Here is a 25873-nt window from a genome sequence, read left to right as displayed (position 1 = left end):
TCTGAGAAATTGTGTGGTGAATGGACTTGTTTTTCTATATTGTTTTCTGCTTGAGCACTCAGTGCTTGGGATTGTATATGCTGTGCTTTATGGAACATGCTACATTCATTCATTGATACAAGAACCTTTACCTATTCTTTTTCTACTTAGTGCTTTCTATCTAATATTCACACTCCAGTGGATGCATCAGAGAGCAACTTGCCTACAATTAGTAGATAATTAGTAGATAAGCTACTTTGGTTGCCTGGAGCTCAGGAGGTAATGTAAAATGTACCCTTTTGTCATGACCTCTGTGATGCATAACTCTGATAACTGTAAAGCTTTCGCTACTCGTTTAGCTTTTCTTAACCGAGTCATTTCTACCTTATTTCAGCCCTTCTTCAAGAACAAAATGAGAAGTTGGTGAGGGTGATCTTTGCTTATGCAGCTTGCTAGGGCTACCCTTGGAAAAGCCCAGAACCAATTGTAATGGTAATCAAACAAAATCTTTACTGATATATACTGAGGAGTCATTAAGGGGAGGTCATCAAATTTCATTTTTGTACAGCAAAGAGTTAAAAACTGAGCTGTCTGAGATATTTAATCTTGTGAAGAGGCCAGTTTTTTAAATGGGTGAAGATATTTTCCTTAACTCAACCAAAACAGTGAATGAAATTAAAATTAAAATGCTCCAGATTACAACTGGACTTGTAGACTCATGAGTCTTTTCACATGGTAAGAAAGAAATTATGATTGTTTAGTTGGAAAACTTTGTTTCGGTTCTTCAGATGGTACTAATTCTTTTATCAAATGTCTGTTGACAACTTTGCAAAGACACCTTTCTTATTTTGTTAAATCTCTTTGGCTTGTTTTAAGTTTCCTCTACTTCTTCATGAATCTGGGAACTGTTAAGTGGTTTTTAATGCGTTTTGTGGAAAGCTAAGGAAATGTGAATTTTGCAGAAGTTGAATTATGAGGAATCAATTGGTGACTTTTCAAGAAGAAATAATAGGAACCCTTACTCTTTTTGCCTTCATTATGACACCACAGAGCCTTTTTAATTTAATTTGAAGGACTCTTTAATTCCTCCCAAAATGATTTATCAGAGGTGACTCTGGATCAGCTGCAGCCACTCTGATGGATGAACAGCTGCTGCTTCTTCCTGGAAACCTGTTGTTTCCCCACATGTTGGATGTTTTATAATCTTCAGCCCTGGAAACAGTTTTCATAACTGCATCTGAATTTATGGAGTATTATTCATCTACTATTCACAGTACTATTCCACCATTTTTGTGCTCATCTCCACACATTTCTTCAATCGTTGTAAATATTAAAGCTGTATCTTAACATAAGGTTTGCATCAGGATTCAGCCTCCTGAACTTTCAGCACTGAGTTGCAGCTTTCCTCAGACTGAGGGTCCACACTGTAAGTTTAGGCAGGAGAACACTAATGACTGATAATAAAACATGGACATGTGGTTGTTAAAGCCATTAAAGACCCTCATCAGCCTTTTCAAACAGAAAGGCTCTTGTTTCAGAAACACAGATTGGACATGGACTTTGCATATGTTTTAGTTCTTAATCTTCCATTTTTATTTAGCTGAATAGAAATGTTGGAATTGCTGATGCTGATTTAGACATAAAACTTCACACAAATTAAAATAATGCAGAACACACTGAAACAAACAGTAAGAGATGACGCAACCAAAGCAAAGATCAAGCATATACAAAAAAAATGGGGGAAATTAACAGTAATAAGGAATGTGAAATGGTTCCCTACTGCTGTCTGTTTGAGAGCAAACTGTGTGGAAGTTGGGTGCCCTCTAGTGGATCAGTGACGGCAGACACATACACAGGTTTAAATATCCAATGAATGTGTTACAGTATCAGCTACTGATAGCAAACATCAAGCTGTTAAACTGATGCAGATGTACACAGATGAACAATCTTTAAAAATAAAGCAAAAATAATGATTCAATTGCATTTTCTGCGTTAAGCTTTGAACACTGAAAAATTAGGTTAGTGGTTTCACTTTGTTTCCACAAGTGAAAGTAAAAGTCAGTAAAAGTAATTTAATTTAATTGTTTTTGTTTTAAAAGACGAAAGATTATGGGAATCTTCCACGTCACTTTATAAATCATGAAATCATAAAACATTGATAATTGCAATAAAAAAACAAAATTAAATCACTATTTTTTAGTAACAACTGTCTATCCTTCACATCACCTTTGAGGAATTTTGGCCGACTGGACTTTGACCCTCTGGACTTTGAACCATTGCAACAGCTTGATTTACTGTTGTAGATTTTCTGCTGGACTTAGGATCTCTGTCCTGTTGCATGAAAAAAAATCCTCCTCAGGTCCTACAGGGTTTTGCTGGTGGTCACTTCGATGTCACTCAGATCCTTGTAGGTCTTTGATTGGTTCATATTGCACTTTATTTAATAAAACCAGCTTTTTCTTATAATACATTTTATCAACTTCAGATTGCCTAATGTTACATTAGCACTAAAGAAGAAGAACAGTTGGACATCCCAGTGCAACAAAAATGGTTGCCTCCATGTGCAGTAAATCCGTGTGCAGTTGCATTGCCTTTGAAATTGCTGCTTTGAAGATGGGGACCAGATTTGCAGCAACTCACAGTCAGTTGCTAACTTCAAAGAAACTCTGATGTGTCAGGACCGTTCATCAACCTATTGCTATTTAGGGGATCAAGTTGGCACTATATATAATATATTTCTAAAAAAAATTTCCTGTGGAAGAAACAAGTTTAAAGAAACTTTCAACAATTACCTCTCGTTTGTTTTGTTTTTTTGTTTTTTTTGTAATTTATGTGTTTATCTGAAGTCTGAGAAGCTCATGAAACCTCAGTTCTAAAATATGGTGGAAGGAGTCATACCTGTGTGGTCGTACAGATGCAGAACAAAATGCTGAAGAACTGGTATGCTTTTCCTGAATTAAGGAGAGTGAAATATCCCAGAGTCCAGGACAGACCGAGTAACACCGCCAGAGACAAACTGATGAGGAACCTACTCCTTAAAGACGACTTCTTGTTGCTGCTGTAAAAACAGAAAAAGTTAAAACCCAAATTGAAGCATGGCAGAAATGATTCATCTGTGGAAGTTTTTACATCATGCCTATTAAGATGCAGTTAATGCATTAATATACATTTTCTGAAAACAAAAATGGAACATTATAGTGGTATTGTTTACAAACATTTAAAAACATTTCTTTTCCTTAAAATTGTGTATTCATGTATTTCTTCAATGTTACTATTTTGAAAAAATATTGAAAATATCAACTTAATATGAAAGTAAAAAAACTTTGTGTCATGTTTTTTTAAACAATTTAAAAAAACCAAGTATTTGCAAATTTTGTATTTCATGAGTCTATACTCAAAAGCCCACTAATATTCTGACTTTTTCTTTCTTCATGGAATCATTTGTAATTAGCTTGAAGTCAGCAGTGAGAGGACGACAGCAGCGTTAGATGTTACCTGGTCAGTCTGGTATCAACTTTGCACGTGGCCATGGAGGTGAGAACCAACAGGACGATATTGTAAATCAGGATCAGACCGATAGGAAGAAGGAAAGCCCAAAACATTGGCTTCCCAAAGTTGAACTGTTGCTTCTTATCCAACGCTGCCAGCCAACAACTGCAATGAGAGGATAAAAGAAGCATTAAGAAAAATACTTTTTGTCTATGTTGATCAAAACTTTACAAATACTTTATAACTGAAGATGTAAAATTTTAGTACTCTGGTATGCTAACGCCACATCACACCTCAACAATAAACTGTTCTATAAATTAAACTGTGATGTGGCAAATTTCATAGAAATGTCAAAAACATTTGGACAAGGCAATGACTGAACTGGTAATCAAAGCACATATTAAATAGATAAATAATAAATAGAATTGATCACAGCAATGATTACCCACAATTCCTCTTGTCTGTATCCCAGAGGATTGTCCACCCTGTAGCTCACCGCCAGTGTGATGACCATGAAACAGGCTGGCACTCCTAACAGAACACAATAAATCAAAACAGCAGTTGAAATAGATTTAAATTCAACATTTTAAGTGGGCCAGATATTAAAGTCAACATTTTTACTCATGTTTTGTTTTTTGTTTTTTTTTATAAATGTATTACTTTTTCATTATTTTTATGTAAATATTGAAAAAAGAACTAACTTTTATTTGGGGTGTTTTGATTGGATTTGATTTATTTATTTATTTATTTTATTTTATTTTATTTTATTTATTTATTTTTTTGCATGTCTTCTTTGGTATTTTAGCAATCAGAATTATTTTCTAAAGGCTAAGAAAGATGCCCACGGATTTATTGTACCAAGTGGATCATTCTAGCTTTGCCGTATTGGTCCACTTGATTTACCTTTGTTATTGGTTTATTATTATTATTATTTCATTTTACTTTAAGTTATTACAGATGGGACAGACATGACTGGGGGATAGGAAAGGGAGAAAGAAAGAAAGGGAGGGAAAGAAAAACAGAGGGGAAGAGGGACAGTGAGAGAAGACATTAAAAAAATCTGCTGGATCACCTGTTGAAAGAAAAAAATAAACAAACAAGCAAAAACAGAGCAACACAATAGGGAGACTACAGCAATAACCTAGATAAGTGTAACTAACAGTAAATACTAAATATTGAATGTTATTGAGCAGCACCAAGTGCATGACAGCACACGCTGTGCTTTGAGGTAGCAGCCAAGAAAGAAATAGTTTGTTTCTGTGAGCACCCGTGTCAACACCTGTGTGCATGAGCGCGCTTGTATTCAAAAGGTTTCTCCATGTAACAATCTGTAGGGAGTGCATCACCACGTGTTATGGCAACAGCACCGCTTACAACCGCAAAGCTCTCCAGAGAGTGGTGCGGTGTGCGGAAGGGATAATTGGAGGTGAGCTTCCCTCCCTCCAGGACATCTACAGGAAGCGGTGCCTGAGGAAAGTGGGGAGGATCATCAAAGACTCCAGTCACCCCAGCCATAAGCTGCTCAAACTACTTCCATCAGGCAGGAGGTAATGCAGTATCCGGTCCTGAACCAGCAGACTGACAGACAGCTTTTTCCATCAGGCCATCAGAGTGTTGAACACTTCATAGACACCTCACCTTCACTTACTGGAACTCCAACATTATGCACATCATACTGTAGACAAATGCCACTTATTTTGCACATTTCCAACAACCGACCTCTGTTTATGTTTACTTCTATTTAATGATATATATATATGTATACACACACATACGCGCACACACACACACACACACACACACACACACACACACACACACACACACACACACACACACACACAAACACACACAGGTATATATACATATATAGCATACATATTCATATTCTGCTTGTTCTTATGTTATTGTATTGCATTTTGCACACCTCTGTTGCTTGTGAAGCTTGCACACAAGAATTTCACTCACATTTGTTGTACCAGTGTACCTGCAAATGTGATGTGACAATAAAAGTGATTTGATTTGATTTGTACACACACTCCCCAAACACACTCTACCCCAGGTCCAGGTACCATTGCCATCAAAAGGGCAATCCACCCCTAGACCCATAAGACTTTACCTTTTTCCCTGGGGTGAAGACAGGCAGACCACCATCTGTCCTGCAGCAGAGTGTTTGCTTTTAAAATCAGTTTTGTTTTGGTTAGCTTCAAGAGTAGGTTTACTATGTTTTGGTTTAGGATTTATCACTGGAAAATGTTTCATCTCACTTCAGTTTTTATTTTGAATTATTAAACATAGATGTTATTTGTCAGTGCCAAATTTAAGACTCTTAGATAAGTCAAATAAGGATTCGGGTACAGGAAGATGGTGATAGACTGTCTGAAGCAGTTAGAACAAGACAATGCTATTGAATGGACCTCATAACACAGGCTATACCCAGGGGAATCTACACCAAGTCTGTATGGTTTACCGAAGATACATAAACAGGAGGCACCTTTAAGACCAATTGTATGATCAACTTGGTCACCTATAACATCTCTAAGTTTTTGGCCTCGATCCTCAACCCGCTGGTAGGCAACTCTGAACACCACATCCAGAACACCTTGGATTTTGTTGAGAAGGTGAGAGATGTCATTATGGAGGCATGTTACATCTCTCTTCACTTGCATCCCAGTCACTGAAGCGTTGGCAATAGTTCGTAAGAGATTACAGGATGATCCCAACCTCAGCAACAGGACCGCTCTCAGCATCGACCAAGTGTGTTTGATTTTGAAACTGTGTCTTCATTCCACCTACTTCACATACAAGGGTCAATTCTACGGGCAGAAACATGGGTGTGCCATGGGTTCCCCAGTGGAAAAGAGGGCTTTGTTATTCTACGCTGGAACACCACCAAGCCATTGGTTCAGATATGTGGATGACACCTGGGTGAAAAACAAATCTCAGGATGTACCACATTTCACAGATCACATTAACTTAGTGGACCGACACATCAAATTCACCAGGGAGGATATGAAAAGTGGCAGGCTAGCCTTCTTAGACTGTGAGATTTCCATCAGTAATGAGGGACATCTAAAAGCTGATGTGTACCGTAAACCTATGTATACGGATCAGTATTTAAGATTTGACTCCCATCATCCACTGGAGCATAAACTGGGTGTCATCAGGATGCTACAACACAGCGCGAACACCATCCCCACTGACACAGCGGCCAGGGAAGCAGAAGAACACCACATCAAGAAGGCCCTGAGTAAATGTGGTTATCCCAGCTGGACTTTTGTCAAAGCTGGGAAGGCGCCTAAAGAAAGCTCCAGCCGAACCAGGAGAGAAGGACAACCGCTGCCTAAGCGAAAAAGCCTGTAGTGATCCTGTATGTGTCAGGAGTATCGGAACAGTTGAGACGCATTTTTTCCAAACACCATGTCTCTGTTGCTTTTAAACCAAAACACGCTGCACCAAAAATTGGTCCACACCAAGAATCCACACCGAGGTCCCCCGACACAGAAAGAGTAACACTGTGTACGCTGTTAAGTGCCAGGAGGATTGCCAGGATTTATACATCAGGAAAACCAAACAACCTCTGGCAAAGCGGATGGCACAACACAAAAGAGTTACCTCATCAGGCCAGGGCCCTGTTTCAGGAAGCCGGTTTGGAAAACTCAGAGTGAAAAACGACACTCACGGTTGAGTAACCCCGAACTGTCCAACTCGGAATATTCCGTTCCAGAAAGGCTGATAACAATTAGTTCAATCAAGGCGGAGTTGCTTTAACCCCAAGTGAAGCGCGCGGACGAGGATACATAAGCCCTGATAAGCGGAGCACAGATTAAGCGAGTCACCATGGAGACGGAGGGAAAGAAGGCGCGGTCAATGTATTTTACAGCGCTTGAGGCCGAAATGCTGATGGCAGCATATGCCGATAACATGCAAATTCCGCGGAAAAAAGTAACACAGCGACAGCTGCAAAAGAAAGTGAGCATGCATGGCAAAACATAGCCGACAGAGTCAATGCGTGAGTGTTAATTTAAACATTGATCTAGGGATTTCCACCCATTTAAAACGTTATTTTATCATATGTTATTTTATTTGTTATTTTATACATTTTATTTTGTGATGTGATGTGAGCGCAGGTGCAACCCAACAGGCCCCAAACGTTCCTGGCAGCAAGTAAAAATGAAATATAAAAATATAGTCCAAACAGGTAAGGTGTAATTGTATTATGAGCCATAGTGCTTGGTCTGTTTGTCCGATGTAAATCAATTGCAGTTAGAGGCTACATTAATTTTCTGTCTGTAAGCACTTATTGAAATTATCTGAGCACATTACAAGTACATATTTGCTTACTCTGTATGCTCAAATGTGACCCGTTATAGCCAACAGAAAAAAAGCGGAGGCCCGAAAAACAGGTGGGGGTCCTCCTCCACCACCACTCACAGAGGCTGAGCAGTTGGCCCTCAGCCAAAACAGTGGGCGCCCTGTGACCGAAGGCATCTCTGCGGGGACATCCTCTGAGTCAATAACCCCGCAAGACACAAGTGCCTACATAAGAGGTAAATTCAAAATAATACATGATGTGCATACATCCTTTCTTCACAGTCACCTTCGCAGTGCTACTCATTCATTTGATAAACTCTTCACCATAATGGATTATTTTGTAGTGAAGTTATTTTCCTACTGATTTTGCCTTGCCTCAGTCTTGGTTGTCTTTGAGAGCATAATGACAATGAAGTGTAAGGTGATTGGTATGTTTGTTAATTGCCATTTGGTCCCTTGTAAGTTATAAGTGACCTGTATAAACCTCATATTCTATCAGTTGATGGTGATGGTGTACTGCATCTGGTGCAGCCTCCTGTTGAGCCAGACCAACATGCAGTTGTGAGTAATACTCCACAGATTATATGAGTTTACAGTAGAACAGCAATGTTGTTTATTTCTTTACTACAGGAAAATAATGAAGAAACATTGACAGCTGTTACAGAGGAGGAAGCAACAGAGACACTTTGTGTACAGGAAACACAGGCGACCAATAAAGCCAGTTGAACAAAAAATCTGTTTATTCTTCTTTCAACATGTTGAGGTGATGGGTCAAAGGAAATGATTGTGACATATGGTGTCTCTGACTGCTCTTCCATCTTGTATGTCCGTGGGAGGGTCAGGATGTTCATGGTTTGGATCACTGCTGATGTTTGGTTCAGAAGGACAGTGTTCTCCTCTAATTGTGGCAATGTTGTGAAGAATCACACATGCCACAATAATGTCACATGCCCTTTCTGGGGTGACCCTGAGTCTTTGCAGGCACTGGAACCGGGCCTTAAGCATTCCGATAGTCATTTCAACTCTGGCTCTTGTCCTGCAATTAGCCAGATTATATCGCTGCTGTGGGCCCGGTTCAGGGTCAGGGTAAGGGGTAAGCAAATAGGGTAAACATGGATACCCCCTATCACCAAGCAAGTAGCCAGTGAACTCTCCTAAGACAGAAGGATACACTTCAGTTCAAATGTCCCTGAAGCAATTGGTCTTTATATATTTTAAAGTATTTTCAACTCACCATGTCCAAATTTTGTGCTCAGTGTACATTCACGGAATATTTGTGAGTCATGGACAGAGCCTGGCCACTTGGCTTCCACATTTGTGATAATGTTGGCAGCATCATATATGATCTTCACAGTGCAGAGAACACAAATTAGCATCCATTACTATGATGAAATAATTTGTTAGTTTGAAATGCTACAGGGAACTATGTACCTGTACATTAATGCTGTGGAAAGACTTCCTGTTCACATAGTCTCCTTCATTTACTGAAGGAGCAATAATTGGAATGTGAGTACCATCTATACAGCCAATCACGCCTGGGAACCCTGAAAATAAATGTAAAATTTAAGTAGTAGTTCAAGTATCACCACATCATGAATTAAGTTTTGGTCATCCTGATACCTGCAATTTTGTAGCATCCCTCTTTGATGAATCTTGTGGGTCTATGACCGGGGAACACCACAAACGAGTACAGGAGACGTTTCAGTGCAACTGTAACATTCCTGACTGCCCGACAGACGGTAGCCTTGGAAACGTGCTCAGCGTCACCAATATTATACAGAAAGCTCCCGTTTGCAAAAAACCAAAGTGCAATACAAATAATATGTACAGAACTGAGAGCATGTCCGCGATGTGTCACATGCGTAATATATGGCCTGAGGATGTTATCCAAATAAATTATAGATTGTGCTGAGAAACGGTAACGTTCGCACAGGAAATCATCAGGTAATGATAAGATGTCCAGACGCGCTCGAATCACTCTCTCCCGGCGGAGAGCTCTGCGGAGAATTTGGGCTTCGATATCTACTGGCTCTTCAAGGAAGGGACACGCCATGTCTGAGACTTCCTACTGTCAGGTTTCCGACAAAGGGGCGGAGACAGTCAGGGTTAGTTGTGGTAAACCTGCTAGGGGGCAGGTTAGCTTCACGGCGTGTGTCGTCATAGTGACTCACTCAGGCTGCAGCTGAACTCGCTTTGTGAAACCGAAAACCCAGAGTTTTCGTTAACTCAGGGTATACTTACTCAGTTTTTCCACTAAACCGGCTTCCTGAAACAGGGCCCAGGACTCTGCAGTCTATTTACCCCTACAGGCCAGTGGACACTGTTTTTTCCTCAATAGTTTTTTGTCTGATTTTAGATCAATTGTGTTAATACAGTATGTCAAAATGAAACATAACTGTAAATTCAGACATGCGAGGTTGTGCTGAAAAGAATGATACCAAACAAGGCAAAGCAAATCGTTTTTAAAGGTGAAATGTAGAGGTAAAATTTAAAGTAGTCAAAAACAGCCAATTATACCCTTGTTGCTTTAATGCATTTTTAAAAATATTTCAAATTTGGCATTTTTGTTTTCTTTCAGAATGTCCTACCCCATCCCAGAGTCACACTCAGTGGAGTCCAGTGTGTTGGCAGGCTGCGGCGCATTGACCGGACCAGCAGCACCAGTTGAGTGCTGTATACACTGTTCCACATGAAGGTGGCCATCAGGAGGAAGTGCAGCAGAGCTGCTACAGCCGTATACGAGCCACGGTCCGGTTCTATGTGTTCATCAGAATTCAGGAGGTCGTTGGTCAAATCATCACCCTGCACCTTAGTGTCATTCTGTCTGCTGGAGTTTTGGACTCCAGAGAGGAAGGTGATGATGAAGGCCAGCAGGCTGAGGTAGATGCACAGCAGAGCCAGCTTTGAATTCAGGTTACTTTGCTGCCCATGAGTATTCCTGAAGAATCTACAGAGAGAAAAAAACAACAACGTTTTAATATTTTTAAACTTTTGTATTTCTAAAAGGAAAACACAAAAAAGAAAAAGAAAAATGTAAGCCCATTTGTAAAGCCCGTACAGTCAACAAAATCATTTGGTTTTAAGCACATCTTTTTGCTTTAAATGTAATGAAAAATATTTCTTATTATAGATATTTTTCTCTATATATAACTTATTTCTTTGATATTAAGGCTTAAAATCAATCAAACATGTTTTTCCTTTTAGCTGATAATATAATTATTTTCATAATTAAACAAACTAACCTTAAACAATAAAAAATTATTGATTACTACTGGTTTTCAGGTCTTACAAATGGGAAAACATACTCCAATTATCCCTCCCGAAATTCTCCTGAATTTAAAATACTGCTTTTATTACAAACTCTACAGACACCAGTTTTACCAGTTTAGGACTTTAATTAGTCAGATAAAATAAGAAAATAATCAATCCTTATTGTTATTATAATTATACTGTTTGTTGGATCCAAGCAAGTTTCAGTTTGTGAAATAACAACTAGAAGTGATGAGTGGTAAATGTGATGAGAGAATTTAAATGCAACATAATTTAAAGTCATTTCTAATCTGTGAAGTAACCCAAACTTACTTTTCTTTAATGTGATAAATGATCGTCACAACCAGACCCAGAATAGAAAGAGAAAGTCCCACAATGGAGATCACATCCAGAGCTTTCGCATACTCGTAGTTCTCTCTGTATGACTGAAAAACAAACAGGATTTAATCATGCCATAAAATATAAATAGTTTACATTTGGAGCTAGTTCATGACCAAGGTTAAGCAAGCTGCAGCCTTATAGCTGTGAACCTGTAAACTTGTGATACTCACCCAGAGAGCAGCAAAGTTGGTGGTGTGGTTACAGAAACATCTCATGAGTCCATCTGAAGTGTTTCCTTTAGAGCAGCCGCTGGTGCTCCAGTCCTTCTGAATGTAGTTCCAGAAAACACAGGAGAAGTCGTACAGAGACGTCCCATTGATGTCCTAAAACAGAAGCACACAGGTTTAGAAATCTACAACTTTGATTTACAAAGTGTCTATTCTGGGTTTGTTTGTAACAATCATCCATCACATTATTCAAATTAAATTCAAAAGTGAGCTAAATCTGACTAATGCCAGGGGAAGCAAAGCTCAAGCCAATGCACACTGGTCAAGAGACTATGAAAATATGACAGGAAACAGAGACCCAGAATCCAGACACACAGCTTGATGCAGGGAAGGACGTAAACGCATAAAGCGATAACACTAACATGAGACTCACTTAACACTAGTGATGGCCAACAATTCTCTTTGGTGACATCTGGTGGCCAAAAATATGGAGAGTAGCTTGAATCTACAACTAATAATGAACTTCTTCATTATGATTTCCCACTCTACAGAACTGAGCCAATAGCTTCTGTTTAAAATCATGTGACAGTTCTGTCAGATATCAGGTTGATGTGATTTGAAAATGTATTTTTTAGTAAAAAATAATGTTATGTCTGTGTTAATAGTAAATCACTGTGATGAATGATCCTTACTTTTTTTAAACATGTGCTATGGCGTGTTCCTTTTTTTTTTTTTTTTTAGATTGCTTGATGTTTTTTACTAATAATATCTATCTATCTATCTATCTATCTATCTATCTATCTATCTATCTATCTATCTATCTATCTATCGAGAGAGATAACAATGTACAACACAATGGATTGGGATTATGCTTGTGCTGAGCTGTGCCCCTTCCTCCACGTGATTATGTAATAAACCAGCGGACAGGCATGTTTATATATAATATACTATAACTTCTATAATTATAACTAGGGCTGGGTATCGTCACTGATTTCTAGAATCGATTCGTTTCCGATTCACAAGGTCCCGAATCGATTCAATCCACGATTCGATTCAATTCAATTCAATTAGATTTGAATCTGGGAAATTTTGACAGTCAGAAATATTATAATTCAGATCAGTACATTTACATATTTTTGTATCTATGAAAAGGAAGCTGACACACGCATGACTTTATCAAAGGTGTGAGCATCACAGCAGATGCCTTTGTGTCAAAATAGCTGAAGATAAAACACAGAAAAACATGAAGGTGGTTTTCCTGGCCTGGGATTTTATAAAAATATCCTGCAGTACATCAAAAATGCAAGAAAACCATTAATCAACATATGACGTTACAGCGGTCTTATTAGAGACACGGCTAAGCGTTTTGCATTTTGCATAATTTTAAAAAGTTTACATTTGTTCAGTATTGAACAGCAGAAATTAGGTTTTCTTTTCGGAAGTATGTAAAACGAAAAGAAAAAAAAACAGCGGCCGACAGCGCTGCAAACAACGGTAGTCTTGTGATAGCAAGCAAGCAAATAATGAAGAAAACAGATTTTTAGACGGGAAACTGTTCTTGAACTACAGAGAGAGAGAGAGAGAGAGAGAGAGAGAGAGAGCTGTGCATGAAGTGTGATTTTATTGTGGTGGAAGCAAAACAGTAAAAGTCAGAGAGAATTCATGACGATGTTTATGTGAAGCGTAGTTTGGATCTTCTTTTGCTGCTGGTTCGGTCAATATTGTTTGGAGAGAGATAAAACCAACAGCTTTAGAATCAGCGAAAAAAGGGCGTAAACACAAAGCATGGACCCACCAACAGATCAGAATCAGCGAGCAGTCGGCTTTCAGCCCCGACCGTGTCCGTGCCGTCAGCTGAGAAAGGCGACATCTCACTGATTCTGATCCGCGGGTCCGCGCTGTGTGTTTACGTCTTTGTGCAGAATCCGTGTACCTGCTCTCATTCGAAATTTTGTGATCTTTCACCTGAGATTCTGGCATTTCGGGCAAAATAAATTTATATTAAAAAAATCGATTCAGGATTTTAATGAATCGATTTCACGTTATCCAAGCCAGATTTTAATCGATAAAACGATTATAAAAACCCACCCCTAATTATAACTATATATATGTATAGTGTATTTCTTATATACATTTTTGACCTGGGAGCAGAATTGCTGATGAACTACTTTTTGTTTAGGAATAAGCAGAGTGTCCTCTCTTCCCAGCTCCATGTCTCTTATTATGTCACACACGTTTGCTCTCTCGCACAAATCACCAAAATACAGCACAAATCGCACCAATGATTCAGTTCCTTAAATTGAATCAGGTTGTCACGGTCACTGTGTACCCGGCTGGTTGTGCCAATAAACTGATTGCTTGTATTTAAACTACTATAAATAAGTTGTTGGTCTATAATATCTGAAAATGTCAAATGCATCCCTCATGAATTATATCAAGTCATATTGAACCACCAACAACATTCCTGTCACAAGGCAGAAGCTACAGTCAGTTTTGGCAGTGACTTTATTATATCCTTTATTTATACAGTTAAATGAAATGTCTTCTTTAAGAGCAGAAAAAAATGCAACAAATAAAACAATAGTTTTGTAAACATATTTTAAGTGGCCAAAAAGGACCAGATTGGTTATAATGTAGGTAACACAGAGTTATAAAGATACTTGAAAAACAGGTAATTGTATATATAACCCCTTTGTAAATCCTAAGTTAAGAACAAACTCAAACTACTGGATCAAAGACCAGTTGGTTCAAAGACCATGAAAAATGTTTTGTTTTTAATGTGAGACAATGACAGTGCTTGAAGTGAAAAAAAAAACAACTTATTTCATGTATAAGGAAGTTATGTGTTTTAGAAACACACATTTGGACTTAAAGCAATCCTCCTGAGATACCCAGGAAATACCAAACTCATAGCTAGAGAAAAAAAAACAGTAGTCAATAAATGTTATCACACTTTAATTATCATAGAAATACTGAATTTCTTACTATTGGCCTGAATAGCATCTCCACATGTTGTGGCACCATGTTGGGTTCCTGCCCTCTGACACTCGCTGACAGGACCCTGATGGTGGCCCGTCGCCTCATGTAGAGTTTTGAACGGAAGAAACGATCGTTCTGATAGAGAACGAAACCCAGAGAGAGGTTTGAATCTGTCTTATGGCCTCTGACACCTTCGCCTAATATAAGAAAAAGAAATCCACTGTAGTTAGTAAAAACTAGTTGAAATTTGAAGCTTTTTACTAATAACAAACTAAAACAGCTCTCTTATAAATACCCCTTACTAATACAATGAGCTTCTTCAAAAGTTCTGCAGTAAGTGGAAATGCAGAAAACTCACCTTTTGGGAATTGTATGCAAATAAGGGCATCAGCTACGAAACCGTTTCCCACGACAACCTGTGTTGCGTTTGTGTTCAGCTGAATTCTGTTGGCTATAAAACTGTCAGAGTCCCCTTTTGCAAAACAAAAAACTGAGCTGTTAGTGATCACATAAAATCAATTTTAAAATTCCAAATGTAAGCTTTAAACCAACAAAATACTATTGTAGTAGTTGTAAAAGGTGTAGTGAAAGGTTTAGGTGTACTAGGAATTGTTGAGGAAGTAGTATCAGAAGTGTATGTAATAGTATTCAGCCACAGCAAAGAATACCTAAATACTAACTAATAAAAACTAAAACATTCCAAACACAATGAGTTCACAAAAGGACTATAATCTCAAAATGCTGGGTCACAGACCCAGACCCCCGACACCACCGTGCACATAATTCCTCAAGGCGATCCTTCACTTCTCATGTGCTTTCACTAGCGCCATCTAAACCCTCCCTCCTTGACACAGTTATTCAAGACAGCTCTCAAAGGTGACTTGTGGTTCTGACAACATCAAAAATGGCATTATCATCTTCTATGAGGTTCAGCCGCTTGGTGGAATTGTATGTCAGGGGCTGGGTCTGTGACCCAGCAGTTTTGAATTTGTTTTCTATTTCTATATCTTATGTTCTTGTGTTGCCACTATTAGTTAAGATTAGTTGAGTTTTTTTCTAGTTTTACTTCTTCTATAACTCCTGATTTATAAGTCTTTTCTTGTCTTCAGTGTCAATATGTCATGTGTTTCTTGTCTGCATACTCCATGTTGTCAAGTTTGTGTGCCATGTCTAAGTCTCTCATTGTTTCTTGTTTTATTTTTATAAGGTCTCATGATCATTGTGTTTAGTTTTGCTTCCCCTGTGGTGTCACTATGTTCACTCTAATCAGCTGTTTTCACTTCCCTTGTTTCCACTTCCCTCATTACCCTTTGGTGTATTTAGCCCTTTGTCCTCCTTTGCTCAGTGTCAGGTCATCTGTTCTGTTTTGCGCCATGTCTCCATGTTACAGGTATCTTTGTATCCACATGAAGTTTCATGTTTAGGGTTTTATGTTTATTTTTAGCTTTCCCGGTTATTGTTTAGTCTCGTCTTTGTTTGCCTTGTGCGTTGCTTTGTATTTCTCCATCAGCCATATTAAACATCTCGCTTTTTGTTAATTCAAGTTTTGATCCACGTTCCTTTGTTTCTGCATTTGGCTCCACTATTCACAATACATACAGTCTGCTTCTGCATACTGTGACATTATACTTGGCTCTCTGCCAGTTTTGTGGGTTATCTTTATGGAAAGAGGTTCTCCTCTAATCAGTTCAAATTCAAATTCAAATTTTATTTGTCACGTACACAGTCATACACAGTACGATATGCAGTGAAATGCTTGGACAACTGCTCGTGACCTAAAGAAAACAAAAAAGGAAAAGGCTATGAATGAGATAGGAAATAAATATGAAAAATTAAAAAGGGTAAATTTTACTAGGAAGGAATAAAATATAAATTAAGGTTAAAAAGGAAATAACTGTACAACACAAATTAGAATGAAGGGTAAATTTAACTGGGAAAGAATAAGATAAAATATATAAATTAAAGTTGAAAATAAAATAACTGTACAACAAAATACACAATACACAATATAGAACTATATAAGAATGCATGAAGAAATATAAATAAATATATACACAATAACAGCAGCTGTACAAGTATTAACTGGAAATGAAGAATATAGTGACCAGTGTTCAGAGTCAAGCCACGTCGCTACCTGATCAAGGGTTACCCTCGATCATCTATCAAGGTCTTTTGTTGTCCGGAATATCCTTTGATCTCTTCTCTTGCCATTTATTTCAAATTTTCCAAGCTCATCCACTCTACTCTATGGAATTCTCAATCACCTTATTGAGGCCATGGGCTACTTATCTTCGCTAGCCTGCCTACCGGTTAGTGCAGATATCTTTAGACCTTCATAACACAGTTACTACTACAGGGTGGGCCATTTATATGGATACACCATAATAAAATGGGAATGGTTGGTCATATTAAAGTCCTGTTTGTGGCACATTAGTATATGTGAGGGGGCAAACTCCTCAAGATGGTTGGTGACCATGTTGGTCATTTAGAAGTCGGCCATCTTGGATACAACTTTTGTTTTTACAATAGGAAGAGGGCCATGTCACACATCAAACTTATTGGTAATGTCACAAGAAAAACAATGGTGTGCTTGGTTTCAACGTAACTTTATTCTTTCATGAGTTATTTACAAGTTTCTCTTTGTTCTAAGCCATTGACATGTCGAAGAGGTTAACACGTGAGGAGTGGATCAAAATTGTGTTGATTTCTGGTGAACGCAGTAACCGGGTCATTGCAGCAGATTTCAATGCAAGACACCCTCTGAGACCACCCATCTCCCATGCTACAGTTAGCAAACTGCTTGCTAAGTTTCGTGAAACTGGTTCAGTGTTGGATTTGCTAAAATGTGGATGCAAGAAAACTGTCACTAATGAAGAAACATCAGTGGCTGTCCTAGCTTCATTTAGCAAGAGCCCACAGCGTAGCACTCGTCGCATGTCACTGGAGAGTGGTATTAGTCGAACATCCCTTCGGCAGATATTAACTACTCACAAATGACACCCTTACAAACTCCAGCTACTGCAGCATCTCAACGAGGATGACCCAGATCAGCGCACAGAATTTGCAGAATGGGCAAAACAAAAATTGGAACAGGACCCTCAGTTCACGCAGAAGATTTTGTTCAGTGATGAGGCAAAATTTTATGTGAATGGTGAAGTTAACAAACAAAACCACCGCTACTGGTCTGACACTAACCCACATTGGATGGATCCCTCCAAGACTGTTGGATCAACAAAAGTGATGGTATGGTGTGGTATATGGGGTACAACGATGGTGGGTCCATTCTTCATCATTGGAGACCTCAAGGCCACTGGATATTTGAAATTGCTACATGATGATGTGTTTCCCTCTTTATGCACTGAAGCTGGCACGTTCCCTGAGTTTTTCCAGCAAGCTGGTGCACCACCACATTATGGGTGCCAGGTTTGAGCATTCCTAGATGAACAATTTCCTGGGAAGTGGATTGGTCGTCGTGGGCCAGTTGAATGGCCCCTAAGGTCTCCCAATCTGATCCCCTTAGACTTTTATCTTTGGGGTCATCTGAAGGCAATTGTCTATGGTGTGACGATACGAGATGTGCAGCACCTGAAACTACACTGTTGCTATCAGTGTGTGAAGAGTGGGAGAAGAGGGTTGCATTGACAATCCAACACAATGGGCAGCACATTGAACACATTTTATAAGTGGTCAGAAACTTGTAAATAACTCATGAAAGAATAAAGTTACGTTGAAACCAAGCACACCATTGTTTTTCTTGTGACATTACCAATAAGTTTGATGTGTGACATGGCCCTCTTCCTATTGAAAAAACAAAAGTTGTATCCAAGATGGCCGACTTCTAAATGGCCACCATGGTCACCAACCATCTTAAGGAGTTTGCCCCCTCACATATACTAATGTGCCACAAACAGGACTTTAATATGATCAACCATTCCCATTTTATTATGGTGTATCCATATAAATGGCCCACCCTGTACTTCTAAGGGATGCCTTCTTTGGGATCTGACACACCAAAAGCTGGCACCAGTTCCCTTCAGGGCTTTCCCCAAGCCGCAGCTCATTCATGTTTAAGCCATTTGCCTATATGTACTTATTATACTTATGCTTTCAACTCTAACATGAAGACGTTGGCCCAGCTAGTGAATTGGAGATAAATTATGTGAATTTCAGGAGCAGCACCACGCCTTGAAACATGCCCCTTCCAGTTGTTATCTATATATGACCACCCCGTTCTACAAGCTGTTCGTTCTCATTTCCATACCTTACCCTCCCTGACCTTTTTCCATTCTTTCACTTCTTCACTTCTCAGTAGTACATCAAGATCTGCCAGGCCTGGGAGCCACCACCCATCCCCTCAAAACCTTTCTTCAAACTGCAGCTCATTCATGTTTAAGCCATTTACATTTATCTACTAAAAAAATGTTGCCAAACCTAAAGTGAGGATGTGTGTCAAGCTAGTCAATTGAGACATTTGATCTCAGTAAGTCACACGATAGGGTGGGGCAAGGTCTCACAATGGGTTCATCCAGAACCTTGGCTGATAATGACCCACACCCATTTTCATAACTTGGCAAATGTCAGTAAGCAGATGATCGAAATTGGATTAAGCGACAGTTCCATTAGTGCTTAAATCTGCGACTCTCCACCAACTGGTCTTAGAACTGTTGTTTCAAGGTATGAAACTGGGTGTGGCTCAGGCGATTAGAGGATCATCAGGGGGTCCTTTTTGTCCTTCTGCGGGGGGATACTCCCACTAGGTTTAAATCTGGGACTCCCCACCATTTGACCTTAGAACTGAAGAAGCTTCTCGGATGAGAGGTGAAACGTCTTCAAGCAACTTAAAGAAGTCCAGACGCTTTTCTTTGCAAGCTCCTTTGACTACAATGACCTGGATGACTGAGAACCTTCACAGACATGTTAATGTTTAATGTTTTTTATGTTAATTAATGTTGAATCGATTCTAATTAGTAGTTATGAACAGTTGTTATGATATGGCAGGAAGGACGGTATTTAACTGCTGCAATCATTGTACATCCATAAATACATCCATACATTACATACATCTATAAATCTGGCTAAGCGGATGGCACGACACAGAACAGCTAACTTGTCAGCCCAGGCATCCAAAGTCTACACCTAAGTTACATCTATGTTACTTTGAGCAAATATTAATGCATACAGATGATCAGTACTTGGACACCGGCCTGTCTGCGTTCAGTTCTGCACGTACGCCGGCCTGTAACAACACACACACACTTAATAAGAACAGAAAGGTCGTCTTAGGACAGTCTCTCTGAGAGCTACACTATCACAAAGTGCACAATGTAATACACACTTGTTTTTCTCTAAAGTAGCAGTTGATGTCCATATAAGGAGAACGTTTTGAGTGCGAGGAACTGTTATCATTGCCAGTAAGGTCTAACTGTGTGACGTCATAATGACTATAAAGCTTTCTGTCTTTGTGCAAACGAAGAAGAAGTCCGGCTCTTCCCACACTGTAATGTGTGTTTTAATAAATGATCTGTGCTGACCCAAACTATATCCCAGTCGTAGTCTCTTCCTCAAAATCCGAACCATGACAATTCTGGTGCCGAAAAACCCGGTTTGAGGAGGGACAAATGGAGCTTGGCTGGGGTATAAGTGGTGTCAGACGGACAGCCAGGAGGCCGACTGAGTGATGGGCCCCGAAGTATGAGAGGTAAGCACCGCCTGTTGATGGATCTCCAAAGGTGCTGAATTGGAAATTACACTAAATTAAATGTTCACTCAGTGGGGCTTCTGTTCTGTTCTGATCTTGAGTAATTAGTTTTAAAATAGGGCATATTAGTCTGACTAAATTCATTGCTGTTTATTTTGGGGGTGAATTTTGAGCTAAGAGGTTATATGTGTTTAAGACAATACGGTTTAAAGTGTTTGATGCCAGACAGTAAATCGGTAGTGTAGGAAATTTGGTTGATCTGTGCTGACCCAAACTATATCCCAGTCGTAGTCTCTTCCTCAAAATCCGAACCATGACAGAAGCTTCATATAAGTAAGATAAGATGACACAGATACGATGAGACATGAGAACTTAGGAACCTTGTAACCATCAATATAGATTTTATTATTTGTTTGGTTTACCCCAGACTTGCGTTTTTTGCCTTGGTATCATCTGGCACAGTGGCATTCAGCAGCTGACTTACTGTTGCTACTGCTGCCACCCTGACGTTCTGCAGAAACAAAAATATGAACTAAGATTAATACGTTACATGATTATAAATCATGACCAAACCCTTGTTAACACTGATTTAAAGCTTCATTTCTTTTTTTTCTTAAGATTTGTTGAATGTTTGTACCTCTGTGGCGTTTGCAGACAGCAGCAGTGTGTTGGCGATCTCAGCTGCTGCTGTAACATTTTCAGCTGTCAGCTCTTCTGGGTTGGATGTCAGAATCTGAGTGCTGGTTGCCAGCATCTCTAAATCAGCTGGACTTGTGAGCTGAAAGAAGAAAGACAATCTGGATTCCTCTGCATGGGATCTCAAAGCTGCATTTCCACAGGATTGCCTCAAAGCAATATTCTTAAACCTCAGTTATACAAGACTTTCAATCTACCTTCAGATGAAAAAAGCTGCACTTCTTACATTTTGTTGTATGTCACTGAGTGTCAGGTTACACTGGAAGATCTGTGGATGGCTGAAATTTGCTGATCCATTCATGAACAAGCATCTGGTTAAAGCCCGAGGTTTACCAGCTGAGTGGGAATAGTAACAGAAAGAGAAGCATCACTACACTGTGCTGTACCTGATAGAGTGATGTTGGACTGAGGGGATGACTTACCGCTACTTGTTCCTACTTCACACTTTTCATTATGTGTCCTCTCGCCACTGCTCTACTCCCTCTACACTTCAGACTGTGTGGCCACCCATGGCTCCAACACCATTGTGAAGTTTGCTGACGACACAGTGGTGTTGGGTGCCATCTCCAACAACGATGAGGCGGCCTACATGGATGAAGTGAAGAATCTGGCATCGTGGTGCCAGGACAACCACCTCCAGCTGAACGTCAGCAAGACCAAGGAGCTGGTGGTGGACTTCAGAAGGGGTCAGCACAGAGACTACAAGCCCATCATCATCAATGGAGCTCCAGTGGAGAGGGTGCAGTCCTTCAAGTATCTTGGTGTCCACATCTCCTCAGACCTGACATGGGCTGCCCACATTCAGGTCCAGACCAAAAAGGCTAGGCAGCGCCTGTATCACCTACGACAACTGAGGAAGTTCAGGGTCTCTCCAAAGATCCTCAGGATTTTCTATACAGGCGCTGTGGAGAGCATCCTCACACAGAACATGACATCGTGGTTTGGGAACAGCTGTGTGAAGGACCAAAAAGCTCTCCAGAGAGTGATCCGTACAGCAGAACGCTGCTGCAGGATTGCTCTCCCCCCGCTTCAGGACACCTACACCAGGAGATGCCGGACTAGAGCAGCGCAGATACTGAAGGACCCGTCCCATCCTGGCAACAAACTGTTCCAACTTCTGCAATCTGGTAGAAGGTTCCGCATCTTCCGGGCAAGGACAGAGAGACTCAAGAAGAGCTTCTATCCCCAAGCCATCCGTGCCCTAAACACACACACCCGCCCTCTCACATCATCTATAATTGACTGAGACAGGACTCTCTTCCAGACACTCTAAACCAAGGCACAATGTACATTTCAATTCCTTTAATTTTAAATATGTTTATATTGTCTATCCTGTAAAATAGTCAGATGTCTATTCATATTAATGTACAGAATTCACCTGCTTGCTGCTACTACTGCACATTCACCCAGTGTATATACTATATGTCTGTATATAAATATATATAATGTTCTTCCTAGGCCCATTTCCAACCTCCCTTTTCTGTCTAAAGTACTGGAACGAGCCGCCCTCACGCAGCTCCAGCTATTTCTTGACAATAACAATCTCTATGAGAAGTTCCAGTCTGGTTTTAGAGCTCGGCATAGCACAGAAACCGCCCTTCTGAGAATTTTTAATGATTTGCTTTTAACTGTTGACTCTGGTTGTGCTGCTGTCTTAGTAACCCTGGACCTGACAGCAGCCTTCGACACTGTTGATCACAACATACTGCTATCCCGCCTTCAACATTGTGTCGGTTTAAAGGGCACTGTCTTAAAGTTTTTCCAGTCCTATTTGAATAATAGGAGTTTTTCTGTTCACCTTGGTGAACTGTCATCTCCCAGAGCTCCTTTAACCTGTGGCGTACCTCAGGGGTCCATACTAGGCCCCCTGTTGTTTATTCTGTACTTGCTCCCTCTGGGCGATGTGCTCCGTAAACATAATGTGTCCTTCCACATCTTTGCCGATGATATTCAGATCTACCTCCCTCTGAGGTTGAACTGCAATGTTTCTTTGCAGCCGCTACTCTCCTGCTTGTCTGACATTAAGACTTGGATGACTCTTAACTTCTTACACCTTAATGAAAGCAAAACTGAAGTCATTGTGTTTGGGCTTCCTAAAGATCCCAACTTCTCTCTTGACTTTTTGGGACCCCTAACCTCCGATTGCACTTCTTCCATTAAGAGTCTTGGTGTTATTTTTTGACAATGCTTTTAAACTTGATAAACAAATCAGCTCTGTAGTTAAGGGATCTTTTTATCATTTGCGGATTTTAGCCAAAGTCAAGTCTTACCTTTGCAGGAACGATCTAGAAAGAGTGGTCCATGCTTTTATTACTTCACGGCTAGACTACTGCAATTCCCTCTATGCTGGCCTAGATCGTTCCTGTCTACATTGCCTTCAACTGGTGCAGAACGCTGCCGCTCGCCTGTTGACCGGTTCAAAAAAAAGAGACCACATCACTCCGGTTCTCTGCTCTCTCCACTGGCTCCCAGTTGCCTTTAGGATTGATTTTAAAATCTTATTGCTGGCTTTTAAGGTTTTAAATGGCACTGCACCTTCTTACCTGTCAGAACTCCTTAGAACTTATCGCCCCAGGAGATCTTTGAGGTCAGCCGACCTGATGCTTTTAGATGTTCCCAGGTATAAATTAAAGACAAAGGGAGAGAGGGCGTTTGCTGTGGCTGCACCCAGACTGTGGAACAGTTTACCTCCTCACGTCAGACTCTCCAAAAGCCTAGAAACTTTTAAAACCGCTCTTAAAACTCACCCCTTTTCATTGGCTTTTAGAAAGGTTTAATTTATTTTTTTATATATTTTTATTTTATTTTTATCAGCGAGGTGTTATTACGAAATTGTGTTCTATTGTATTTTTATCTGTATTTACTGTACAGCACTTTGGTCAGCCTTGGTTGTTTTTAAATGTGCTCTATAAATAAACTTGACTTGACTTGACTTGACTTCCTCTACACCCCCCCCCCCACCCCACAATTTTTGCACATGTCGAGGAGCGTGTCAGGCTACATTTCACTGTGTGTTATACTTGTATAACTATGCATGTGACAAATAAAGAACCTTGAACCTTGAACCATTAGAATATGCAAACCGGCCACTGAGTGTAGAGTTGAACGTGAATTGTCCTAACGTCTGTTTTTTGCAGGAATTGTCTAATACAAATCCATAAAAATACAAACTGTGTTTTAGAGAATTATGTCCGACTCTGAAAAGAAAACAATACGTAGTGATTTATATTTTTTTAAAAAAATCACAACAAATGGATGATGCATGCTCAAGAGCAAAAGAATATTGGCATTCAGATAACCATCTGTCAGTGTTTGTTTACAGCTGAGATGGGTCTGTGCTAGTTTAAAAGCTGTGTCTCACAATAAAGTCAAGACAGTGCAGTTGACAAGCTGATGGTGTTTTCCTGCATCCTCACATCACTGAAATAAATAATTCATGTAAAGTTTAATGAAACAACATATTAAAACTGCTTCATTGGTACTGTTCTCACAAATATCAGATCTGTTATTAAACCATGTATTGGTCAACAGAAAAACTTTGGCTGCAGATAAATCCAAGATGACAGTAATGTAATCAGACTGAAGGGATTTTGAGTCATCTTTGTAGCATAAGCTGTGGATAAATGAGATTAAAATACAAACACAATATAATTTGTTACACTACATGGACTTTTAATTTACAAATCACAACATCTTGCAATAAAAGAGGTAATTTATTGCCAACAACCAGTTTCCAAATATTTTTAATAATGACAAAGTTATTGTCTATTGTCACCTTGTAACAAAATTCAGTCTTTGTTATTTTTTTTTTCTTAGTTTTTGAACATGTCTCTCCGGTCAATTCATCAGGACAGATGCAGACACCATCCAGGTTTTTCCCACCATTAGAACAATTCAGGAAAGTGGTGCTAAGAGGGGTAACCGTAGTTGGAGATGATGTAGTAGTAGTAGAAGGTATAGTGTGAGGTTTAGCTGCACTAGTGGGAATTGTTGGGGAAGCAGTATCAGGAGAGGTGTATGTAGTAGTATTTTCATGAGTTACAGTAGTATTAGCTGTAGGAGTTAAAGTAGTGTTAGTGTATGGACCTGTGTTAGAAGTAGTATTAGTGGGAGCATAGTAAGTAGTAGGCATTTGCTCAGTCATGGGATTAGAGATAGTATAAGGGCTGGTAAAATCTGTGGTTGTAAGAGCAGGACTGGTAATGGTAGCAGAAGTAGTTTGTGGATGTTCTGATGTGACAAATTCTGTTATTAAAGTATGCTCTGAGTTAGCTGTTGGATCAGTGCCTGGTGGACTGGTACATACATTAAAAATATTACATAAAGTGGTATTGTTAGGAACTGTTATAGTTGTACCCTCTGTTCTAACCGTTTGTACTGTGGTAATATTTTGTGTAGTAGTAGAATGATCAGAAACATCAGTAGGAAGGAGTGCAGTAGCTGCAGTATCAGGGATGGCTGCTGTTCCAGTGAACTCTGCTCCTGCTGTGAAGGAGGCTAAAGGAATAGCTGTGGGAAACACATCAGAATTACAATGATCAGTTTGAACCTAACGATATTAACATGCTTTTGTTTAGCATGTAGAATATTTACTGTACTTGGCATGAACTTATACCATCTCATCTGTAGTATTAAACACAATACCCAGCTGAGGCTGATTCAGATAGTTTTACAGGTGCTGGACATTAAAATGATCTGATGGTGGCAGTGCAGGTAAAATCAGGACTACTCAAGTCATTACATTTCACAGTATGTCAATGTGGAGCCCCTGACATGTCACTGTAACTTGTGGAGAATGAGACTAATGATCCTCAGATCTTCTACGTGGAATTGCAACCAACTAATAAAATTTTACTTAATGATGATGCCTGGGCTGGTCCAATGGAGAAAGTCAGAACTA

At 39.6% G+C, this 25873-nt stretch overlaps 2 long non-coding RNA genes across 3 annotated transcripts in view; both read right to left on the bottom strand.

Moving 5' to 3' along the window:
• Positions 1–8499: 8499 nt before the first annotated feature.
• LOC113015859 (uncharacterized) lies at positions 8500–11463 on the bottom strand. 2 transcript variants are annotated; one of them, XR_013905461.1, is made up of 3 exons: positions 11365–11463; positions 9214–10729; positions 8500–9128 (listed from the first exon to the last, which is right to left on the bottom strand). It is a non-coding gene; the product is annotated as an uncharacterized LOC113015859 (long non-coding RNA). The 2 variants fall into 2 exon arrangements; XR_013905460.1 differs by lacking the exon at positions 11365–11463 and having other exon boundaries at positions 9214–11351.
• Positions 11464–23745: 12282 nt separating this feature from the next.
• Positions 23746–25873, bottom strand: part of LOC145424396 (uncharacterized) — a 223292-nt gene continuing 221164 nt past the window's right edge. Inside the window, exon 2 of the long non-coding RNA XR_013905459.1 lies at positions 23746–23914. This is a non-coding gene — a long non-coding RNA (uncharacterized LOC145424396). The remainder of the gene's footprint in view (positions 23915–25873) is intronic.

The sequence above is a fragment of the Astatotilapia calliptera genome, chromosome 23 (genome assembly GCF_964374335.1).
Source record: "Astatotilapia calliptera chromosome 23, fAstCal68.1, whole genome shotgun sequence".
Classification (NCBI taxonomy): Eukaryota; Metazoa; Chordata; class Actinopteri; order Cichliformes; family Cichlidae; genus Astatotilapia; species Astatotilapia calliptera.
Note: the sequence above shows the minus strand (reverse complement) of the source record. Positions and strands in the feature narration are given on the sequence as shown.